The 24,383-nt window shown below is 40.3% G+C and overlaps 2 protein-coding genes across 12 annotated transcripts in view; one reads left to right on the top strand and one right to left on the bottom strand.

Annotated features, from left to right (window-relative positions):
- Positions 1-9,143, bottom strand: part of FRMPD2 (FERM and PDZ domain containing 2) — a 77,141-nt gene extending 67,998 nt beyond the window's left edge. For 5 of the 6 annotated variants that reach the window (XM_055793532.1, XM_055793542.1, XM_055793538.1 and 2 more), the window contains exon 1: positions 8,512-9,142. The gene's annotated coding sequence lies outside the window, so the exon portion shown is untranslated. Of the gene's footprint in view, positions 1-8,511 lie in introns of all 6 variants that reach the window. The other variant, XM_055793519.1, reaches the window with a different exon arrangement.
- Positions 1-24,383, top strand: part of MAPK8 (mitogen-activated protein kinase 8) — a 167,056-nt gene that overhangs the window by 95,981 nt on the left and 46,692 nt on the right. For 2 of the 6 annotated variants that reach the window (XM_055793567.1, XM_005242574.4), the window contains exon 1: positions 20,910-21,804. The exons of 1 other annotated variant lie outside the window; for it this stretch is intronic. The gene's annotated coding sequence lies outside the window, so the exon portion shown is untranslated. Of the gene's footprint in view, positions 1-20,572; positions 20,594-20,899; positions 21,805-24,383 lie in introns of those variants that run through there. 3 more of the 6 variants (XM_055793570.1, XM_055793568.1, XM_055793571.1) reach the window with 3 other exon arrangements.

Genomic DNA, 24,383 nt, shown 5'->3' on the forward strand with positions numbered 1-24,383 from the left:
TTGCTCAGTAAAAGCTGGTAGACTCTTACTGAATTCATTGATGAGAGATTTTCTTGGTCCAACACCTGAGACTCAGAACTTGCAGTTCATCCATACCAATATACATATAAACTTGCTTTATTTCACTAAACCAAATTAAAAGATGATTCCCTCTGTGAGCTGCTGAATAGCAATTTAGTGCTCCCAGCACACTGTCCCATCTGACAGGTACGTAAGACCTGGCATACTGCAGAAGAATCTTGGTCCACACACTCTGTTTTGTCTCGGCTGCAATGAAGCATCAGGTCACTTAGAGAAAGGCATCCTGTAGTAAGTCATAATTTAATCTCTTACTTATCAGAAGAGTATTTTCCTAATCCCAGCCAACTAGAAATGGACTTCTGACTCGAAGTATCAAGGCTTCTTTTCCTCCAAATGTTTTATCATGTTAAGTATTATCAAATAAGGGGTTTTTCTTCATAAATGGTTTGGTTTTCCATGTCACCAGTGTTAACATTTCTGCAATTTACTAATCTAGGCAGAGCTGCTCTAGGTCTACACATCTGTAAGGAAAACTGAATCCAAGCCGAAAATTTGCTAAAAAAACTCAAACTTAACTTATGTTTTTGCTGTTACTGTCTTGTAACAGAGAGCATCATAGGTTCATTGTATGATGTGTAAATAGGGGCAGAATGAAAAAAATTGGAGGTGATCCATCTATTGCATTGAGGTTTTCACATTGTCTGTAGACCACCAAGTGAGGGCACTAGAGCCTAGGATGCTATTGTCATGTATGAGAAACACCACTGTAACGTGAGGTCACTTACAGGCTGAAAACAGATCTTTCCCCTGTTCCTTCACCCTCTGCGCATCCGACTTACTGCTAACATTTGTTCTCTGCCTGCAATAGACTTTACTGTGTCTTACAGCTGATTTCTTTGCCAGCTTCTTGTTTACTGTGCAGTCTTCAATGGGTCACTGCAAGAGCAAAACAGTGTTCCACAGGAACAACTTGTTGCTGATTAATAGACTACTTAAACTTTGGTTCATGGGGTCTTGTCCTGGCACACTAGCTTCCAAACAAGGAATCACAACATTGGAAGAATGATCCCTTGCTGTAATTGCTGTGGGATTATGGACCAACCTAGTGACATTTTAAACAGAATCAGAGTCCTAATTTTAGTCTCTGTAGCTTCAAAGGGTAGTAAAGCTCCTTAAGAACCTAACCTTAATTAGAAGAGACAGACAAAGCTTCTTAATCTAAGCCATCACCATTTCTCTTAATAATAAATTACTGCAGTAGCATTTCACTTAACCCTGTGGTACTGGGACTAAGCAATCAATTCACTTCCCCAGAGCTGGAACCTGCATGGCTTCTCATATGGGTAATCCACCAGACTCTACTTAGTGCTGTGGGGAAAGGAGCCCGGCATCCTCTATTTTAGATAGAAGTGCTTATACCAAGTGATTTCAGTGCTGGTATTTCTAACTAGCTTAAGTTACTCAATATGCAACTATCCAGAGTGTAGGCATTACAGCTTTATAGAGCCAAAGTGAAATCAGCAGTTATACCAGAGCTGGTTAACTTTTGTAGTGAATATTTTTTCAGAGTAAAAACAATGTCTCAGATTAATACTAAGTATGAATTAAATTAATTCTGCACATGATGATGTGCAAATGCCTTCCCAAAAATTATTAGATTGAATGGCCATGGAAATCATAACCTCTTTAAAGTGTAATAAATTATTGGTTTAATGCAATGTAGAGTTAAGCGATATGTTATCTTACAAGCAAATTGGCAACTGATCTTTAAACACACTCAGAATACCCTGTAATTTTGGGCTGTGTTTGACTCTTGGCTCTCAAGACCAGTATGATGTGGTATTTGACAAAAATATAACTGGGTGAGTGCTTGGAGAAAAAATACATTTCCTTTCCTTTTATAGCCAGACTGTGCTATGTCTATGATATGAGAGTAGAAGTGATATAAATATATTGTTATCATTGTAACAGTGCACATATTTATAGTCCCTCAATTCAATAAAATCTGTGATCCAGAACCAAAACAATTCTGACCTTCAAACAAGCCACAACTGATAAGGGAAAGCAGACAAATTGGGATGCAAGGAGGAAAAAGTTAACAATAACCTTGCAAAAAGGGACTTGATTATTTGCAGTAACACTACACATCAGGAAATTATGCTAGGTCTAGTTGAGCCTGCAGGGAAAAATTAGAGCAGCAGAATGTAATCACCTACTTTGGAGTGTGGCCAGGATATAGAGGTTAACGTTTTTGTGCCTGGAAAAAGTAGCAAAGGGCTTTCAGTGCCAATTCATGCTCTGAGGTCAAATACAAATCTTCTGATGACTTCTGTGGAAGAAGGTAGTGACATCCAAACAGGCAAATTAGCCTGAAATATCCCCTCCCCATTCTAATCTTTGAAAAACATTCATTCATTACGTGGACAGTCTCAAGTCAATAGATTTTCCCCTGGAAGAATTTAATCTACTCCTCTTGCATAGATATGAAAGGTATGCCGAGGTGAAGCTAACCCATCATTTTGCCACAAACCTCCACCTATTTATCACATTTCTTTCTAAATTATTTTATTCTGGTTTGGTACATTATTTTTTATCATATGTGCAAGCTTTTATCCAAACAGTCATTGAAATTATGGTCAATGAAAGAAACCAAATTTATTATAAAAGGTAATGAATTACAGCTTTGTATCTGAATTTAACTCTTAATAACAATCATGCATTAGTAATTTCATATGCCGGGGTCACCATAAGTGCAACTTCGCTTTATTAGGTTTGACAACCTTATTTAGTAAAATGGAAGGGAGAAACTTGGTTTTTTTCAACCTTCATCTTTAATTTTGCTGCTTTGTTGACTGTATAAATACAACAAAAGAGCTAAAAACTATTACTTTTGTAGGGAAACTGACCTTCTCTTATCAAACATGGTCATCTGAATTGAGTCCTCAAAAGAAAGAGGTCATCTGGACTCCTAAATAAATAACAGCCCTTTTCATGCAAGCCTATCAGAGGGAGTTTACTGGGGAGTTGGTTCAGCCGTAGAATCAGTTTCTATAGCATGAAAGGCTTAACTCATTACCTAAATGATGATGAAAAACACAGATTTAAAGGGGAGATCATAGGACACAGCAGTGAATAAGATGGTGAGAAAGGAGAAATCATGTTTAGATTTTGAAATAACGGGGTCAAGTTTGTTTCTGGTCTGAAGCAGTAACAGATTTGCCCCATTTGGGCATCCTGAAGAACAACTGGAAATGAGAACTTTGGCCAGAAGTTTGTGTACAAACACAAAAACAACAACAAAGGATTAACCTTGGGTAGGAACCAAGCATTCTGTGAAGTGGAAAGGCTTCTGTCAACCAGAAATGCCTTTCAATTTTTACTGCCTGGAAGCTGTTCTTGCAGAGGTCTGGTCTTTCTTCTGACTGAACATCCAGTTCTGCTTCATTACTGTATCTGTATGTTGCAAAATACCAAGCTGGAAACCTAACTAGCTTTTAAATTGCTGAAGGCTGTAAATAGATGTAGATTTTGTAAACAATTGTGTCTGAGAAAGGTGTATTGCCTCTTTATGGTTTGGACATAAATGCTTATCACAGCCCCTCTACTAGAGGTGACTAATTGATTTTGACATGAATAAGTCAGAGAGAGGCCACGTAATTATGTCTTCTGATGGATCTGAGAGGTTGCTAACCTCAGCCACTAGCCACACTAAAAGAGTACGAGCATGGGCTTGTACAGATAGACAAGTGAGAGGGGGCTCGGAGCGTCACCTCTTCCATTTGCACCACTATACACACAAAACGTTGTCTACTCATAACGTATGTGTAAGCTGGTGTAAACCCACAGCACATGAAGACAAGAAAAAGCTGGCTAACACTCACTTTGCTTCATTTAACCACTACACTGTGTGGAAGTATCTGAATCGGCATTGGTCACTTTCAAAGGCAACTTTAGAGACCAGCAGTTATTTCTTCTAGTGCTGCACTGAAGGACACATCAATAAAACTATACACAAGTCTATAAAAAGATGGTCTTTAGCCAATTTTCTCTGGATACAGTGGGTTTTTTAGCCTTCTAGCTCTTTCAGCTGTTGTACTCTAATTTCTGATTTATGTCTAGCAGTCCCATGTAGGCCTCAGGTGCTGCCTGACAGTCTAAAAGCACCTCCTGTAAATGAATGACCAAAACCAAGGGGACACAATCCTGCTTCAGTATAGTCAAAGGCAAAACTTCTTGTATCAGTGGCAGGAAGATGAAGTGGGTGGGTGGGTAGGGGGACTATTTGGAAGAAGAGACTTAGCCAGAGGACCTCAGGTGCTATTTTGCAAGATATCTAGCATTCTGCTTTCAAATCTAAGCTGATCAAATGACAGGAAAGATAGGAATTTGAAGTGACATTTTCCTAGGGTGTGGGAGGGCTAACAGACTGATTTTAAGGGCTGAAAAGGGGTCCATAGCAGACAGATGAGCAAGACAGACTTGCTAATTCTTAAAGATCTTTTAGAATGAAGAGCATCTAGAAAAATGCATTTTTAGTCAGCATCCTTTCACTTGATATGAGGTGCTGGACAATGTGTTAATTACCATATCAAGTAATGTAATTTTTGAACACACTCAGGTGAGGACTTCAGCTTAGATAAAATCAGTCTGTCTATTCTGTCTCTTGACTTTCCTCTGTGGTTCCACCCCTCAAAGATTAATAACTTAAAGTAACATTGCTTTGAAGTGCCTTATATTTAAGAGTAGCTGAGCGATGAATTTGTGTCTTTATATCTTTGACACAAGAGTTCAGAAACTTCATCAAAAGGGACTGAAAATCCACTGAAGAGTAAAAGTAAATTTAAACATAAATAATATCTACAAATGCTTTTTTAGTATCAAGTATTCTAAATACTCTAAGAAAAGTTCTTGCAGCCTATGTCAGGCATTGCTGTGCAGTAAATCAAACTTGAATACAAAATCAGGGGGATTAAAAATAGGGCCAATACTATCATTTGGATTGAGCTATAGTTTTGAAATCATCACTGATAATTCCAAAATAAATTTACAGAATTTACAGTCTTTCCCAAGCCTAACAGCACATTGATGTGACATGACGAAGGCAGAACAATATCTGAAGTCACAGGTGGAGAAGGAATGGATGCACTAGCATCAGTCTCACTGCCTCTGACTTTCCTGAGTTGTGGTGGCAAGGACCGTGTTTCGTATGAACCTGAACCAGGGCCAGAATCACCTCTCTGCATTGTGTAGGAGGTATCTCCAGGAAGATACTTAACTGATCTCCTTTATGCACTTAAATATTATATAATTATAAATGTGAATCTAGAGATTTTTTTGAAATTTAAGTTTATCCTACTATAGGTACAGATTAAATATTTGAGGTACAAAATAAATTCTGAATTGAAATGGGAAGATAGGGCTTGCTTTTTATAGAGACACAAGTTTATCGCATGGTACATATGTATATTAAACTGATTCTGGGTCGCTATGGAGAGTTTGAGATCAGTGAAATAATTTTGCCCCACTTAAGAGTGTCTACACTTAAATATTCTTAAATGAACAATTTTCACATGAGGATCACAATCTTTTGTTGCTCCAGGCTGCATGTTGTTTGCTTCTTTAAAAAAAAATCCAAACCCTTTAATCTGGAATACTGTATGGAGATTTTGAGATGTGTTGGTCTCCAAGATAATCAGGACTAGGTACTTAGGAGATACTGAAAAAGCACTGGAAACTGGAACCAAACTGGGTGTCAGTGAGAACCTTAAACCTGTTTTGTTTTGCATCTGATTCATAGCAATCCACAAAACTGTAACATGCGATGGCCTACAGAGGAAAGAAGATGATCACTTCAGTCTGTAACTGCAAGCTTTGGATAGGGTCTGACTGCATCTGTTGTGTTGATGACAGTTCTGGTTTAATACTTCAGGCTATATTTTGTTTTTGAAGAACAGTACTCTTCCATAAAACAGATGAAACTTATCAAATTGTAGTATAGAAAGTATTTAGTAAGAAATGACTACTAAATGTATTGGGTTTATAGACGCTATTGATCTATTGAAATTGAAAACCTAAGTAAATTCTCAAATAGTTGATTCTCACAAAATATTGAAATGTAGTTAAAACTGAATTAAGTGAATGTTGTTGCTATCATCAAACTGATGACTATTACTGATAATATTAGGGGAAGTACAGAAAAACTGTATTGAAAATAAATGTAATTAATATCTGAATTATAACTGTAGGAATATTTTAGAGAAATAGAAAAGGAAATAATCTGGGGAGATTAGATGCCATCACAGTGTACTTTAGACTTTTAAAAATATCTAAATTAAAGTCTGAACTTCTTGTGTATATAATGCATCTTAGGGCCAATACAGTAATCCTTTAATATATTTAAAGGCAATGCTTGATACATGCTGTCACTCATGACATGTTTTTTTACCTGGAAATATAAGCATAATAACTGGGTAAAAAGCTGGATGATTGCTAATTACTTTGCTTAAGTACAGCCTACTATATTTCAGTGCTGCTTGTCCATAAAATGCCAATACATTTTAGCTGTATGAAAAGGTGGAAGAGACTGAAAAGAGCACATTTTTTGAAAGAACTGGTTTAAAATTAACTTAAATCATAACCTGATTTATTCACATATATTCCATATGCAGATTTTATACTGTGACTCATTATACACTTGTTGTTATAATTTTGGAGAGAATACACTGCATTCCTCATACCAGAGATATGGATTTCATTAAGTATGAAATTCAACTCTGAAATACGGGGTGGAAATTTATGGATTTATAATTTGAAGAAACTCTTAAAATGATGTTAAAAAATTCTGTTCAAATAAAGTAGAGAGGCAGAGCCCAATCTGTAAACACTAACAAGTCTATAAGGGAGTTGCCATGTTGCAAAAGCATGACTTTTCCTTAGAAAGATTATACCACAGAAGTTATAGCTGTAATGATACATCCTTCATTTTACAATATTTTTTCACCCTCTAATGTAAATTTCTTTTTTTTATTTCCTTTCTTAGAAACGTGCACTTTAATCAATAGGAGAATTAACCAGACTATTGCAAAGTATTCGGCACTCAAGGGGGATAAGTTTCATTGCTGAAGTGAGCCATATTTCATTGCCAGGAAATCACAAACTTCTCATGGGTTGGGCCAGTCTTCAAAAAGTCTAATTTTTGAAGGAAGGAGTTGAAATCTGATTACCTGAACAGTGTGGTTATGTGCCGCTCTGTAATGAATTTCATGAGCTGAGGGGTAAGGGTGTTAAAGGATGTGACTTCCAAGATCTATGGACAATGTTCCTCAAAGACAAAAAATGTTACTGATGCCAAGAGAAAACAAACTCAGCATCCCACAGAATCAGACTTACAGGGCCAAATTCCAATTTCCTCTTTACTTCAAAGTAAAGACTAAGCTAAGATTTTAGCCTATACTGTCCAAGCTTCCCAAAGTCTCTCCTTAGCTTCTCAAGCAGCTGTAGTCAATGCTGTTGTGGTTTGCCTGTTGTTAATATGTTACACAGGTACTCTAGAGCTACTTTTTGAGTCCTGAAAGTGTTATTGTTAGACCTTTGTTTGCAGTGGAGAGAGATAACCAAAGCTTCTGGTCTTGATTCTGATGCTGACTGGCTCTACCACCTGAGAAAGTCTCAGTGCCTTCTTTTACCACCTCACTGAGGATGGTGCAGTTTGCTCTCATTACTGATCCACTTTAGATGTAAACAGTAAATTACCATTATTTGTATTCCTCTGGAATGTCCATCTAAAAATTTCTAAATCAGTAATGTTTACAAAGCATATGCTAAAACTTCCATAAAATAGGGCTGCTTTTATTTTAGAAACTGCAAACTGTAATCCAGGGACTTGCCTGAAAACACATTAGAGAGAAGTAGAGAAGAAATTAGGAAACCAGTTTCTTAATTGAGACTTTAGTCCCAGGTGGTAATCACTGCTAATCTTTCTACTGTTTGGAGTTCCGTGCTGTTTCCTAAATAATAGTACTCACTATAAATCCATGAATAAATAATGTACTGAAACACGTTTTCCAGAATCATGTGGAATGTGTTATACAAATGAAGACTTATCCCTGCCATAAGAGCAGTAACCATTTAGTGCCTTCTATTCCTTTTCCTTCAATAGAACGTAAAAATAGGCTAAGGTTCTCTGAATTTTTATCAGTGAAATTCTGTCATAGGTGAATGTTTCTAACTACAGAAGGCGGGAGGGTCTGAGCACTAACATACTAACATTCTGTGGACCACAGTCTGACCAACTCTATATTATAATTTTTTATACAAGCAACTAGCCTTCTAATCAGAATTAGCTAATGACCTGAGAGAAATGAAATTAGTTTTAATGTAAAAGACACCAACAGGGTAAATATTAGATACTGTTGTGCAAACTCAAGAAGGTGAATGCTTTGATACTTATTTAATTGATAAAGCAATTAAGAGAGATATGTAAGAACCTACCTGTACAAGTTGGACAGATGATGCATCCAGAATAGTCTGAAATCTTCTATATTTTTGCCCAATACTGACTGTTTAGATCATCGTAGCTGTAGATGTCACATAAAACATATTCAGGATTTGTTTGGTCTTTTGCTTCTTGGTTTTTCTTTCTTTTTCTTCCTTTCCTTCTGCTTTCTGTCTTTCTTCCTTTCTCTCTTTTTACTGCTTTGTTTATATCTTGTAACTAAGCACTGTGTGGTCTGGCAAGTGGCTAAGCAAATAAACAGTAAGGCTCCTTCTCTTGCTTGCAAGCCAAGCCTAGCAGCTCCTGGTTTGAAGTTGAGGGCAGCGTCATGTCTGCTGAGGCTGTTTACACTCCTTCCTTTTCTTTTTTCTTTTTCTCTACCTTCCACCCTTTTTTTTTTCTTTCTTTCTTTTTTTTTTTTTTTTTGGTAGTTCACCCACTAGGTAATAAGAGTCAGCTTTTAGGAAGTGGCTCAATATAAATCTCTGGGTCCGTCGACATATAAGAACTCAATTGGATTACCTGACGCACACGGGAGCATTAGATCTAAAACCCTGTAGACTGATGTCACTTTCAGTCCCCTGCCAATCCAGAGAGAAGCACTACACCAAAGCAGAGATTGAAGGTCTAAGGGGGTGAGTGTGTCTTTTATGAGCAGCAAAATCCTTCAGACTCAATAAACAAAGAGGATAAGATTTTGGTGGGTCTGTCTGGCAGAAAAAACAACTGAAAGAAGGGAATTTCATGTTTTGTTTAATATTGCTCAATCTGAAAAATTCTGGTTAATTATTGCAGGGTACAGCTGTGCTCAGAGCAGGGCAAAGCGAGCTCATGGGATACTGCAGGGCAACTGTAAGCTGGGCATAAGAAAGTGAAGAGAAAAAAAAACTTAGCAAAACAAAAAAAAGGAAAGTTCTATTGGACATATTCAGTAAGCTCTTCACATTAATTGTTCCTTCATTCTTCCCAGCTCTGCTACTCTTGGCATTCTATTTTATTCCTTCAATCTTCAAAACAGCTTTCTTCTGGTTTGAGCTGAATAGAAGTCCCATTGAGTCCAAAAAGTCTGAATTAATTCATTTACTTCCAAAAAAAAACCAGAACAAAAAACCTCAGAACTTATCGACATTATGTTATGAATTGCAGTGGCAAATAGCCACTTTTACAATAATGTTAGTATTTAGATAGAGCAGACAGGATTTTATTTTTAAAGACCCTCAAAAACCGGATGACAGAAAATACAGTATTATACAAAAGGCCAGAAGCTACAAGAAAATATTCATATCAAGCAACCATCTCTTTTGCTGTCCATGTCTATGGTAAACACAACTCAAGATTGTTTTACCACCAGAAGCTGAGATCGTCATTACCCTAGATCCTCATACTGTTTGATTTATCAGCTGACTCTCAGCCATGTTCTTCTTAAGGTCTTGTCCTTCCTTGGACGGTAAGACTATCTCCAGTCCTGATTCTTGTCCTCCATAATATGTTCCCATTAAATCAGGTAGAAATGTTGGTTTGATTAGCTAATCAATTTTCCTAAATGCTTTATGCTCCATTGCTTTAAGAAAAGACTCAATCATTCTTCTCATGAAAACTTGGGCCCGAGGCAAACCTGTAGTAGTTCTGCTGGTGTAAGCAACGGGTCCAGATTTGTGAAATCAAATTCTCACCCATGGTTCCTTCTCTGTTCTAAATAGTCATTGAAAACAGCTATTTTAGAAAATTACTCACATCATATTGATGTGAACCAAAGTAATATTTCAGATTCATAACCTCAAAAGAGACAGTATGAGAGCTTCAGTTGCATTCATTCTAACCACCTATTAAATCCTTACTGTGTAAAGATGACATGTATATAGTTGTGGCAAATTTTATATAACTTGATCACTATGAAATAAGGTTAACAAGATGAAAGACTTTATCCCAGTGAAGGAACTGCTGCATGGAGGCTTAGGATCTCCTGTATATTCAGTCCAGATTTCTGAGAACTGGCAATGGTCAGAATCCAATTATTCTCTTACATTAATGCCTTTTTATCCCACAGAAGCTGAAGTGTGGGAAGCTCTTAAAGTTTACATAAAGGTGAGGATTATTATTTCCTTCTCAGCTGACAGTGGTACAAGCAAGCTGTCAAAACTACAACCACAGGTCAGGCATGGGGTTTCTTAAACAGAGAAGACTCACAGCGCTTATGTTAAATTTTAACTGGTTTTAGTTCAGAGTCCCATGGAGTGGATCATAAACTGCTTGAGCTGTCAGAGGTAAATGGAGCTCACTTGAGCTTTCAGAAAATCACTCAATATCCATTTTTGTTTTAAATCTGCTCAAGTCATATAACAGGACCTAAACACTTCTGATAATGAACTTCCATGCGTCATGCCTGTGCCCACTACACATACAAATTAAAGTTTTATTTCCATAATGGTTTCTAAGCAGATTGGATTTAGTCCAGTCATCTATATTTAGTTTAGCAAAGTAGTGTAGGGTTGTGAGTCTATGCTTTTGTTCTAGTCTTTGCTGTCAGGGCTGTTTCACAGCAATATCTTAATGGGAATCAGCTGTGATTTGTGTGGGCCTGATCTCAGTTTTGAAGAAAAAGAGAAGGGGCCAATATGTAAGCAAGATGCAAAGAAAGGATGGACATTAATATAAAATTAAAAGCTGAACAAACGTATCTTAACAGTCTGTTACTGTTTAAGACATAATTCATAAGTTAATAACAAAACCCCCACCAAACTGTGAATGGAGGTGTTTTGGGATTTGTTTTCAAGTTTGTGTTTGAATGGGGCAGGAAGGCACCATGACTCTTACCTGCCACTTGTGACAGTAACTGGTTTTCCTTAAGAACAATAGTCGGCAAAGGCTTGATCAAACTCCAGGGAGTTTCTAAATTTTAGAAACTTCTATGAATGGATTAGATAAAATATCATTTTTAATACAATATGTTTAATTTGCTTTTGCTTCTTACACTGCTTTTGAAAAGTGATGTGAGGCAATAAAATGTGATTGGGCAAGTGGCTCATGTTTGTGATACCTGCTTGCAGCTCTGCTGATCCCATGAGTAATTCAATGAGGAGCAATATTCCTATGATACATCCTCCAATGCATCTTTATGGGATACAAGGAGAGAGGGTGTGAAGCTAGCAATTAATGATATGAAGTGCAAACTGACACTGTTTAATGCCAAATGCGCTCAGACTATAATGGAGTTACTCTCTAAATAACTGTAAGTTCAGGCCATTACTCTGAGGAAAGAGAGTGAAACTTCTTTAAACGTTTCTGGAATATGGTGATGGAATTCCATGTGTACACTCCATGTATAGTTTCATTTAAAATAGCCATTTTACTCTGCAATGATGTGGATGCTGATTGGGGAGGGGGGGTGGGGCAGGGATGGGGGGGATCTCTTTTCTCTCAAGAGAAAGCAAAAAAAAAAATATTGATTTGCTCTTCACCACCACAACGAAACCTGCATACATTCAGATATACCCATATATATCAGGTTAACACTTTATTTATAGAGTGAAAGTAATTTTTCTCTACAATAGCTGAAGTGATTAAATATTCAGAATTCCAAAATCCTAAAATGACTGTATGTAAGTGGTCACAGGGTAGTGTTCTGCAATGCAGAGATGTGTACAGGCACCAAACTAGCACAAAGAGGTACAGTTTCATCCAAGGGGAATAATTTGCTATTGCAGTTATCCTCCTTATTCTGACCAGTGTAGTTTACTGGTTAGTAGTGTGTAGTATAGACCTAATACGCACTATTAATTGTCTTCAAAATGCTTTGGTCAGTTCATAATAAAAAAACAAATCAAAAGAGATAAAGCTAAGTTATCTCTGTTCTTCTACCTACCATTTAGATCAAAGTCCCCACATTTAGATGTTTTTCAAAACTACATTCAGAAGTCATTAGTTTTTGTATGGGATCTTAATAAGGCATTTAGACAGGATGTCGGATAATTGGTGTTGACCAATTTCATTTGAAATACAGTCATTTTCTAGCTCTTTTCAGAGATAATCTATGACACATTTACTAAGATGGGGGAGGTGTTTGCATTTAGAAGTTGAAATTTTAAAACTCTGACAAGAATTGGTGCATTCCTGATAAGTCTTTTTTTAACCAGAAGGACGCAATGAGCAAATTCAGGGCTGACGTACATTGAATGCTGGTTGGAGAGAACATAGCTGAAAGTTTGCCTTTGGTATCCCCCTGAGTTCAGCACCAGAGTTGTCAGTGGTGTTGTTCAGTGTAAGGTCACCCAATTTTGGTCACTTTGAATGGTCCCATGTAACAAACCATGAACAAAGGATGGTACAGGGCTTTTCCAACTATGACCACGTTACAACAACAAGAGGGAAACAGCTGATAAAAAAGTCCCTGTGGCCTTGTTATGAATCCTGGAAATGCCTTTTGCTCTGGAATTAATCTTAGAAAGCCAAATACTTAAACTTCATTGATAAGTGTGCAAGAAGGGAGATCAGGCATGTCAGTATGTGATTTAGAAAGACAGGAGTGAGGTACAGATACAAATTAGAAGTATGTTTGGCAGATTGCTTAACTAAACCCCGCAGCTGAAAAGCTGCACACATTTACAATCAATCTTTCCCCAGTAAGGAAACCACACCAACGTGCTTGTGACTTAGGTAGAATACATTGCCACAATCCAGCCCAGTGAACCACTGTCTAATGTTGTCCTCAGATAATGCCAAACCACAAGAACTTTTCCTAAATTTGCCCGTGAAAAATTTCAATTGAATAGTAGTATAAATAAAGAACACCGAATGCTGTGTTAATGTCAGTGTATAGAAATATGAGGCACGTGATACCATAAACACTGTTTTCTAATAGTTAAACTACTTTTCCCTCCACAAACAATTTCTAGTTGGCTGACTGTCTAATGATTCTACATACTTTGCTGCCTGTTTACTTGGTATACCTATTAGTATAAACTGGCTGTACATGGAATTATGGCTGCTCAGAAATAACTTTTCAGGATCAGCAAAGAAGGGGTTAATAGTATTAATGATATTTCAGAGAACAGTCTCTTGACTAGACATACAGAAATGTCGTTTTTACTGAGCTTCATATCCCTTAGCCATGAACATGGCCCTACCTTCAGGTTAACATTTATAACCTGTCGCATGGTGCCCCATGGTGGCTGCTTGCCTTCTGTTACATTTGCTCAAGCTAGCAAGTGCTCAATTCATTTTGGCTACTACTGAAAAAAAATATCTACCCCAGTTCATCATTACTTGCTAATAGTCAGAATTAAAGTGTGAAACAACATTTGGCAACTACTGTTTCTAGTTCCATTAAAAGAGGTCCCTCCAGCTAGTAACTTGAAGTTAATTTCATACTGCTTTTCAAGACATAATTACATTAAAAAATCTACCTGTTACAATGTTCTTTTATTAACTTCTTTTTTTCTATTTCATTATTAGAATTAAACATTGTAACATCAGCTGTATTTATCAACAAGTAGAATGTGTGATTCTTGCTTCATTTTTCTTTGTACACTTTTTTAGGCTGTATTATGTCAGTTAATATGGGTTTGGTTGTAATTAGTTTCTAGCAAATTTCCATTTAACTTTCTTATGTGAAATGCAGCTTCTGTGCCACAAATAATGGCAAAAAAAATGTTTAAGAAAAGATACTATTACCAAACATCTTTATTTCACGTAAACATTTGTATCACTTCTGAAATTTGCTAAAATGTTTCAAAGTCTGGGTTTTCTTTCCATATCTATCTCCCTTAGCAAACAATATTTATTAACCTATTTTCATAAGAGGAAATGGATGTTGATCCTGGTTGTGTCTTGTCAAGCCTTAATGTGGAAAAACTGGGCCCTCTGAATACCCACAGTTCCTGTTGGTCTCTTCTTGATGAAATAATTAGTGAGGTTTGTTAATTTGCTTAATTTCCAGAAGACAGCTTTCACTGCTGCAAGCTACCTAGGTGCCTATGTGACGATGATCTATAAATGTCTAAAAGAAATAAGTGATAGGATTACAGTGGCTGCATGCTTGCACAGGTGGCTGAGCATAAGAAGTCCCATGAAATTAAATTTTTGGCAATGCAATCTATTGAAGATTGCTTAAGAAAGGATGCTGTTTGGCACAGGATCAAATGCTTTGCACAAGTCCAGGTAAATGACATCAGTTGTTCTTCCCTTATCCACCATCACTGTAACCTTGTCATAGAAGGCCACCACATTTGTCAGGTGTGATTTGGCCTTAGTAAAGCCATGCTGGCTGTCACCAGTCATCTCCATATTTTCCACGTGCCTTAGCGTAGTTTCCAGGAGGATCTGCTCCATGATCTTGCGGGGCACAGAGGTGAGACTGACTGGCCTGTAGTTCCCTTTTTTCCCTTTTTAAAAACGGGGGTTATGTTTCCCTTTTCTAGTCAGTGGGAACTTCACTGGACTGCCATAGCTTTTCAGATATGATGGACAATGCCTTAGCAACTTCCGTCAGGACCCACAGACACATTTCATCAGGTCCCATGGACTTGTGTACCTTCAGGTTCCTTAGATGGTCTCAAACCTCATCTTCTCCTACAGTGGGTGGTTCTTCATTCTCCCAGTCCTCGCTTTTGCCTTCTGTGACTTTGGTAGTATGGCTTGAGCACCTGCCAATGAAGACTGAGGCAAAAAAGTCATTGAGTACCTCATCCTTCTCCATATCCCCCGTAACCAGGTCTCCTTTTTCCTTTTGGAGAGGGCCCACATTTTCCCTAATCTTCCTTTTATCACCGATGTACCTATAGAAGCTTTTCCTGTTGCCCTTGACATCCCTGGCCAGATTTAATTCTGTCAGGGCTTTAGCTTTCCTAACCTGATCCCTGGCTGCTTAGACAATTGCTCTGTATTCCTCCCAGGCTATCTGTCCTTGTGTCCACCCTCTGTAGGTTTCCTTTCTGTGTCTGAGTTTGTGCAGAAGCTCCTTGTTCATCCGTGCAAGCCTCCTGGCATTTCTGCCTCCCTCTTTGTTGTGATGCATCGCTCCTGAGCTTAGAGGAGGTGATCCCTGAATATTAACCAGCTTTTTTGGCCCCTCTTCCCTCCAGGGCTTTACCCATGGTACTCTACCAAGCAGATCCCTGAAGAGGCCAAAGTTTGCTCTCCTGAAGTCCAGGGCAGTGATCTTGCTTTTTGCCCTCCTCAATGCCCTAAGGATCTTGAACTCCACTGTTTCATGGTCACTGCAGCCAAGGCTACCCTTGAGCTTCACATTCCCACCAGCGCTTCCTTGTTGATGAGTACAGGGTCCAGCCTAGCATCTCTCCTCTTTGGCTCCTTGGAAGTTATCATCAATGCATCCCAGGAACTTCCTGGATTGCTTACGCCCTGCTGTGTTTTCCCTCCAATAGATATGGGGGTGATTGAAGTTCCCCATGATGACCAGGGCTTGTGAATGTAAGGCTGCTCCAATCTGTCTATAGAGGACCTCATTTGCTTGGTCTTCTTGGTTGGATGACCTGTAGCAGAAACTCACTATAATGTCACCTGTCCCTGCCCTCCCTTTAATCCTGACCTATAAGCTCTTGGTCAGCTCCTCATCTGTCCGCAGGCAGAGCTCCATGCATTCCAGCTGGTCATTGACATAGAAGGTGACACCCTCTCCTCATTTCCCCTGCCTGCTCTTCCTAAAGAGTCTGTATCCTTCCAGTCCAACAGTCCAGTCATAGGAACCATCCCACCAAATCTCTCTATAAGATTCCAATAAGATCGTAGCCGCAAGGCGTGCACGTCTGTAACTCCTCACGTTTATTCCCCATGCTATGTACATTTGTATAGAGGCATTTAAGTTGGGCCCCCCATGAAGATGACTTACTGGCTGGAGTGCCTGGAATTCCTTTGTGCTGCTCTTCAGGTGCTCTCCTGGTGACCTGTGATCCTTCTCCACACTCTGGGCATCTACTGCTGGCACTGGCATCAAACTGGTAGGAGTGGGATGGATTCAGGTTCCCCTCCCCCAGTAACTTTAGTTTAAATCCCTCTTCACCATCTTGGCAAGCCTATGACCGAAGAAGCTCTTTCCCTTCTCTGACAGATGGACCCCATCTGCCCACAGTAGACCGGTTTCTCTGCCGAACCCCTGGCAGTGGCACCAGTCCCAAAACCATTTGTTGATTCACCAGATTCAACTGGCCCTTTCAAACACCTTCCCTTTGCCTGGGAGGATTGATGAAAAAACTACTTACAGTCCAGAGTCCCTTACTGCCATTCCCAGGGCTCTGTTATCCTTCTTGATACTCCTCGGACGGCTCCTAGCTGTATCACTGGTGCCCATGTGAAACAACAGCAGCGAACTGTATGAGGCTTGGTAGTCTCTTGGTGCCGTCCCTGATGCAAGCACCCAGTAAGCAGCACAGCTATCTAAAGAGTGCATCATTGCGCCGGTGGTTATACGGGGGGCAGATCGGGCTGCCTTAGCTCCAGCACCTCTCCTGACGTGACAGGTCTTTCCTCTTCAGTCTGCAGAGCAGCAAAGCAGTTCTGCAAGGGCACATGCCTAGAATACCTTGTTTCTATTTTCAGCTTGTCTAAAAATGACTGTAGGCATAATGGGATATTTACTTGAAAAACAGCTATTGTGGTTTAAGCAGTTGCCACCTTGTGTCTATAGTCTATAGACTACAGTCCCCCTCAGCTGAAGCATATTGAGTTACTATGTGTATTATGCTACTCCATTTTGGTGCAAAAATAGATCATTATTCTTTACTATGGATGTTTTGTGGGCAAAAATGACTACTCCATATAGCTTTGGGCCTGTTATTTTGTATTATAGTTTCTAATTTTTGACATTTTGAGTTTTGTACATCAAAGTTTGGGTCAAATACTCAGATCTGTTGCCTTGACTCCAAAGATTTCAGCCTGAAGTGTTTGCTTTGCAGTTTATAAACATCAATATGTTAAAACCATGTTTACTACTGAGAGTGTGGCAATTGATAGAACCTTAATGAAAATATAAAAATATTATAAAACTACATTTGTAATGCAATTTCATGATTGCTCAACCCAGACGTTTTAATATAATTTTCAGAAACATACGTTTATACCAATATATGGAAGTAAGAAAGCTTGCAGTATTTTGGCATAATTCACATTTTACTGCACTTTTAAAATAAAAGTATCTTTTAAACACTCAACAGCTGCTTATTTTAAGGAGCAGTCCAAATCCAAGACTAATGCTATATGGACAACAAAACCGAGGAGGTAACAGAATGATTAACAATTACGTGTAAGCAGAGAATGATTTTCATGTTCTAGATTGTTCATTAATTAATTTTGGAGTTTCTATTATTAAATAAAACTGCTCATCAGATTCTGCTTATATATAAAATTCCGTGTTTATTTTGGAAAGGAAAATTCAAGTTCTGAGGTTGGTGGTTCCCATTATTTTGCCAACAGACCCTTACCAGCTTTCAGGCTTTCTCATGGGCCACCACACACCTTTATTGTCAAACCTGTCATCGAAAATCCTGCCAAGTTATATCATTCTGTGGCCTCAGCAGGGCCACAGCCTGAGAGCCCTTGCTGCAAAGACCTTGGCCCCTGCCCAGCAGCAATGCTTCCTTGTGTAGTCTTCTCTCTTCATATTTTTCTGCAGAACTATTTTTTCCCTCTTCTGCTACTGATACTCTACGAACAAATATGAATCTCCTGTATGCTTGCGTGTATGTTCTGTTGTACTGTAACCATACTCTTTGCTCTCTACTGTATCCTTCTAATCTGTTAAGAGTCCAGAGAAAAATGCTGGGTTTGTTGAATTCCATTGCAAAATACCCGTTTACTTTCATGGGCATCAGGTTTTGTGTTTTCTTGGACATCAGCCAGGGGAATCCAGAACACAGTTTCCGCCCAGACCTATGCAATGTATGAGTATAACCATTCTGCTTGTAAGAAAATAATTCTGCAAAGCAGTTTTGAAAACAATACTGTAGTGATGCTGAATGACACGGTCAAAGTTTTGTTTTCTTACATAGGGACTTGATTTGGAAAAATTGATTATACACACGATCAAAGAAACCTTTGTCCTTACTTAGAGAGGTATTATTCCTATGTCTTGTATATTTTGCATAGTGTACAGGAACTTTAAAGCCTATTTACCATATTTTCTTTATTTTTAAAACCATTATACTGGTAAGTAGCAAATTTACAGTATGAAATGCTTAACTTCCTTTCACAGTTTTCCTTCATAAAATCTTTACATATTTTGGAGCCCCTATTAAAATATATAATGCTCTTCATCATGCTTTGCAACCACACCAGTCTGATCTTGTCTAATTTCTGCATCATTATTTCTGTTGCTTAGCAGCCCTACATGCAAGATGGCAATAGATGCTGATGGTGTACAAGGTTGTGAGGACTAGTTTTAAAAAGTCACTTAGAAATACATATCCGTTTAAAAGTGTCAACTTTGTAAACTATAAAATCTTAATGAGAATTTGATTATGCCCTGAAAAAGAAACGTGACAAACCTGGAGCCTAAGCAAAACACCATTTTATACTGTAAAGGAACTATGGTCCTTTTTCGCTTGCAAATCTCAATGCAGTCTTACTTCACATGGGGTGATCAGGAACAGTAACTCTCCCCAAAAGATCAAGGAGTAACCTCAGTGACCTCTAAGGCCATGGGTCTGGCTGCAAATAACTGAACTGCCTGAACATGATGTCACCTCACCTGTTTCTTGCTGTGCAGAGGAGACCAGAGGTTAACACCGGAAGTCAGTTTGCCAGTAGAAAGGAACATCTGAAGGTGCAATGACGTGCATGAGCCAAAATCAGCAGGGCTAGTTTAATCTGCTGGTGAAGATGAATATGACCTACCCAGATTAAATTTTGCCTGCAATGTATTGTGGAGATTCATATTGTACCTTCTGCCAGCTGAACTTTGCCTTTGGCACACATAAACATAGAAGGGAACACAATGTCTGGCTTTGGTTGAGCATACCACAACAAGAAAAGGCCTCAAAGCAGAAAACTGGCTAATTCAGTTTTGGGGCTGTCCCAGAACTGGAATATTCTGAAGCACCACCTTTACCATGTAAAAATATATGCTTGTTTAGCCATGCAGGTGGCTAAAATCTGCTAGCAGCAACAATCTCAGTGTAATCTTTGGCATATTCCAAAATGTGACATAGGCCACTCAATTGTTTGACAATGAATTAAATGAGGAATGTCCATTTTTAGAGTGTCCTGTGCCTAACTAGCAGATTTTATTTATTTTTAAATACTGCTTATAAGGCATTTTTTGTACTGTGTACTAAAATTATACAAAGGGTTGCTTCAACGATATTGACATGGCTTCAAGGTGCCGAGAGGCCTCCTTTCGTCTTTAAGCAGGACATTCCTGGGGAAAAGAGAAAAAGAAAGGACGATAATATATGCCAAACAAAATATTGAAAACCCGAGGAGAGAGTACCCGATGTCAGGTGCCACGAGCCAAAGGCAATGGTAATGAATACCTCAGAATCCCACAAAGAAGCACTCAAGATTTAGAGGAAACCCAGCGCCAGAGCAGATACAGAACAAGAAAACGTTACAGCACTCCAGACACCCAATAATGAGATAAAGCGCTGCCTCGCCGGGCACGCAGCGGGGGGCCTGGGGCTGCCAGGGCCGGGGGCGATGGCTGGGAGCCGCAGAAAAACCGATGCCAGAGCGTGAGGGGTGGGTGCCAGGGCACTGGAGAGCGTGATGGCAAAGGCCTGAGGGTCGGCAACGCTTTGCGAAAGCCCCAGCAGGAAGGGAGGCCTGGTGAGGGGATGTCATTCGGGAAAGGCACAGCTCCAGGCGACAGGATTCGGGGCCGGCAGAGCGAAGCCGTGCCGGCAGGGTCGCGCCCCGCAGCTCCGCAGCGCCCGAGCCGGGGCGAGGCGGCGGAGGGGCAGCGCCGGCGCGGAGCTGAGGGCAGGGGGCGGCGGCGCGCGCGGGGCGGGGGCGGGGCGAGCGGAGGGGGAGGGCAGCCGCAGCCGCGGCGGGCGGGCGGAGCGCGGTGCGTGTGCGCGGTCCGGCCCCGGCTCATTACTCAGCGGCCGAGGCAGGAGGCGCCGGGAGGTGGTGAGCGCGGAGCGGGCGGCTGCGGCCCCGCCGGGGCGGCGGGGGGCGGTGGGGCCGGGCCGGTGCGCGGGCGAGCGGCCGCACCGCGGGGGCCGGGCCTGGGCCCGGCTGTTTTGTTTACGTTTCGGCGGGGCAGCGGCGAGCGGGCAGGGGGCTGGGGGCGGCCCGTGCCCTCGCCCGGAGGCGGGCGGTGCGGGGCGCTCTGCTCCGGTGACCTTCCGTGGCTGCTGGGGGCCTGGGGGGGGCGGAGGGGCCTCGCCGGATAATGGCGGGGGCCTCTTTGTTGGTGTGGCAGGAGGGGCAGGAGGCTCGGCGCGGGGCTCCTCCTCCTCCTGGCAGCGGGGGCACCCGGGCAGGCCGGGCTGGCGTCTCCTTCCAGCCCGGGCGCCCGCCGGGCCTCGGGGAAGGCCGGGTCAGCGCTCGGGGCGGTGGGAGCAGCCTGCGGGCGAGCCTGCCGCCTCGGTGGGCAGCTCCCGTGACCTTGCTTCTGAAATGCCTCTTAAAGCAGAAAGCGCTCCTCTGGGGTAATGTAACTGCTCCAGACAGAGGGGCTTGGGGGAGCCCGGTAGTGGCTTTGATTATTTTGCCATTTAATTCTTACTTTTCTTGCAAGAGGAGTGAGCTGTCTCTGCAGAATTTCTTTTGATCTTTAGGGTCTCCGTGTCGCTAGCAGCATCCAGTTTTACTCCCAAAGCCTGGTTCTTTATGCCTTTCTACCTGGAGCGGTTCCGTCAAGTTTAACCTGAGCACCACTAATAACGTGCAAATACAAATCCCACTCGATCGTTTATGAGCTACAATAATGGTTTTCGAATTTCGATGTTGTATGGAACTGGCTTGTTGAAGTCTTTCAGACAATCGAAAAATCCTACACGCTTTGGCCTGTCTGACAGTGTAAACACAAAGGATGTTTTGCTTGTTCGGGGAAGGAAAGTATTACTTGCCCTAGGGCATGTGCATGTGGAATTGAGCAAGCTTACTCCTCGCAGCTGGGTTTGACTTGCAGCTGGGTTTTACTTACAGGTGTGGGGGCTTAACCAATGATGGTCTCGCCGGCCACACAAGACCTGGTCTCGCTTCTGGAGATGGCAGCAAGTGCACCTCTAGGGCAGAGTGTATATGACATGCATCTTTATGTATTTGCAGGTATAATGGCTTAAACTGCCGCGTGAAGAGAAACTGGGCCAAACCTAGTTAAGGATACTGTCAAAGTGAGTTCACTGACTGAACTGAGCATTCCTTGTATATAATGAAGGGAAACTCAATTCTTCTAATAGTAGTTATAAAAAATATGTTGGATTTCAAATAGTCCCCTGCTTTGATCTCATTCTGTGGGGGCAGCCATCTTGTCTTTTTTTCCCCACTTGGTTCAAAGATGTGTAACATAGACTAGTTGGATAGCAGGATGCAGGTATGGAGCTCTGCGGAAGACGTGATGCTGGTTCAGGGACTAGACATTGCAGGCTGCCTGTCAGATCTCGATAGTTTTCAGGGCCAGCTATGCAAAGTTTTTATGGGAGAAGGGAGAAAGAGAGAAACATTTGCTGAATGAGACTAATCCAGAGTTGCAGAGGGTGTACGATGTTGTTTTGTCATCACTTTGAAAAAGGAATTTTGATGGTGTCTTCCAGTGCAGAAGTTCCCAAGCTTTTTGGACCGTTAGCTTGTATAAGCATTCAAAGTAATCTTGTGGGCTGCCATATACTTCATGGAGACTTTTAGTCAGAAACAGTAGTAAGATGTTCTAATATGGTTCTGAGTCCTGTGGTTTTGGACTGCTTATTCTAGACAGGTGTAGAGTTGCCTTTTGTATGTGCCTTTTGTGTCCTAACTTTTAACCTCGCTCTTTAGGCACCAAGGCCTTTACTGGCTTTATGGGTGAACAGGTATAACCTCCTTTGCAAAGGTTTTAGGTAAACTTGTTATATTGGTGATTGTTATGCAAATATTAGGCGATAAACAAGTGTTTGGAGACTTTAACAACCGAATTTATTTTCTGCCTGCTACTTACCTGAAATGATGTGTTTATTTCATGGTTTGTTTGTTTTTTTATTTTTTAGGCCATGAGCTAATGGGGTAGTAATTGAGATTATAATGCTACCTGGTTATTTGTTCACTGTATATGTGGGTTTGGTTTCTTTTTCATCCTTCCTCTAAGGCCTTCATTGTTTGAATGCTTATTATTTAAAAGGTGCTTGGAAAGTACATGCCCAATTCATCATCTCTGAGGTTTGGTCCAGTATTCTGGACTAATATAACTGTCCTCCTTGATAGTTCTGCTGAAAATTATGGTGTGCTATTTCTTAAACTTAATTTCTCACCCACCTCCCTTGGGGAAAAAAGTACTGTATGTATGTGTAGTATGTTCATTGCTGAAAATTAGTCTAATCTGTGGGGTTTTTTTAATAAAGGCTAAATGTATTTTATTGCTGTTTCCTTTAAAACACCCCTTAGTCCTTAATTCAAAACCTGCAGAAGTAGGCATCTGTTTGTTACAGAAGGATCTCTTGGCTTTTGAAAGGTCTTAAAAAGTCCAGTTGAGACTACTTATGCTGTTTACCTGCTGTGAAATTCACCACAGTTTGGACATGGATGCTGAAAAACAATTCTTGCTTTGATTTAAGCATCTGAATGTGTAGTTTTCAAATCTTTTAGGAATCCCCTTATTTAAATGGAGATGGAAATTCACCTTTAAATTGAATAAAGGCCCTTTGGGGCTATCCTCATGAAAAGATGAGCTAAACTTGGAGGCATTCATTACTCCATTACAAAGTATATTTGTATGAAAATGCAGCAATAGTCACTTTTATTTGCATATATTCTTTTTGACAGTGACTGTAGTGTCAGCAGAAGATGCCTGGTTGATACAGTCCTTGAGTTTTCAGAGCAATTGTAGGTGTTTATATTTCTATAACATCACAGCATAGTTTCAAGTTCTGTGGCTACCCTGCTTAAGCAGTTTGTTACCTGCTGTTCTTTCTTGCCAGCTGCTGTGTGGCAAGATAGATCAAGGAGCTAACTGATCTAGCTGAAAAAAATCTTTCAATTAGACTATGTTTCAGCCTGATTAATTCCCTTATGTGTCTGAACAAACAGCACGGCCCTTGCAAAGTTGGAAGACAAGAGGCTGCTTAGGTGGGGATTGCTATCAGTCATGCATATGCACAAAGGTTTTTACAGATCGAGTAGTGGTTGCTGGAAGACTGAAGTGATGGAAGTGGACAAACATCTTTTTTGTTGAGAAGTGCTTGTTTAAAGATCCATTTGTGGGCTTGGTCTTCTGCTGCAGTTACTGAAAAGCATTCTGATAGACGTGTATTTTGGTTTCTTGAATGCATTGTAGAGTGCAAAATGAATTGGGAATGAGTATGTGTTTGGTAATAAATGTTCATCCAGAAGTTATGAGTCGGTAACTTTGCGTGGATGGACATCTTCTGCACGTAGCTGTATTAATTGTTTCAGAGCGTATGTGTAGTATCGATAGGGGCCCTTAAATCAAACAATCTGGAAGTTTTTGGACTGAGGCAGAAGATGCATCCTCGCAGTGCTGATAACTGTTTTCAGCTTTCTTTAAATACTGTGTTTGTGAATAGGAAAATATTAACAATTTTAGGACTTCATTTTTGCAGGTTGGAATGCAAATCTCACTTATCTTTTGTGGCACTTCAAAAATATGTAACATTTATCTTTTGGGTTAATCTGCTTGGTGTAGGGGCAGCTTCTAATTCAGTGTTCAAAACTTTCCTTACTATAGCTTTTCCCAGCTTATTGTATCTCAGTAATACATGAA

Source organism: Falco peregrinus, chromosome 1 (assembly GCF_023634155.1).
Source record: "Falco peregrinus isolate bFalPer1 chromosome 1, bFalPer1.pri, whole genome shotgun sequence".
Taxonomy (NCBI): Eukaryota; Metazoa; Chordata; class Aves; order Falconiformes; family Falconidae; genus Falco; species Falco peregrinus.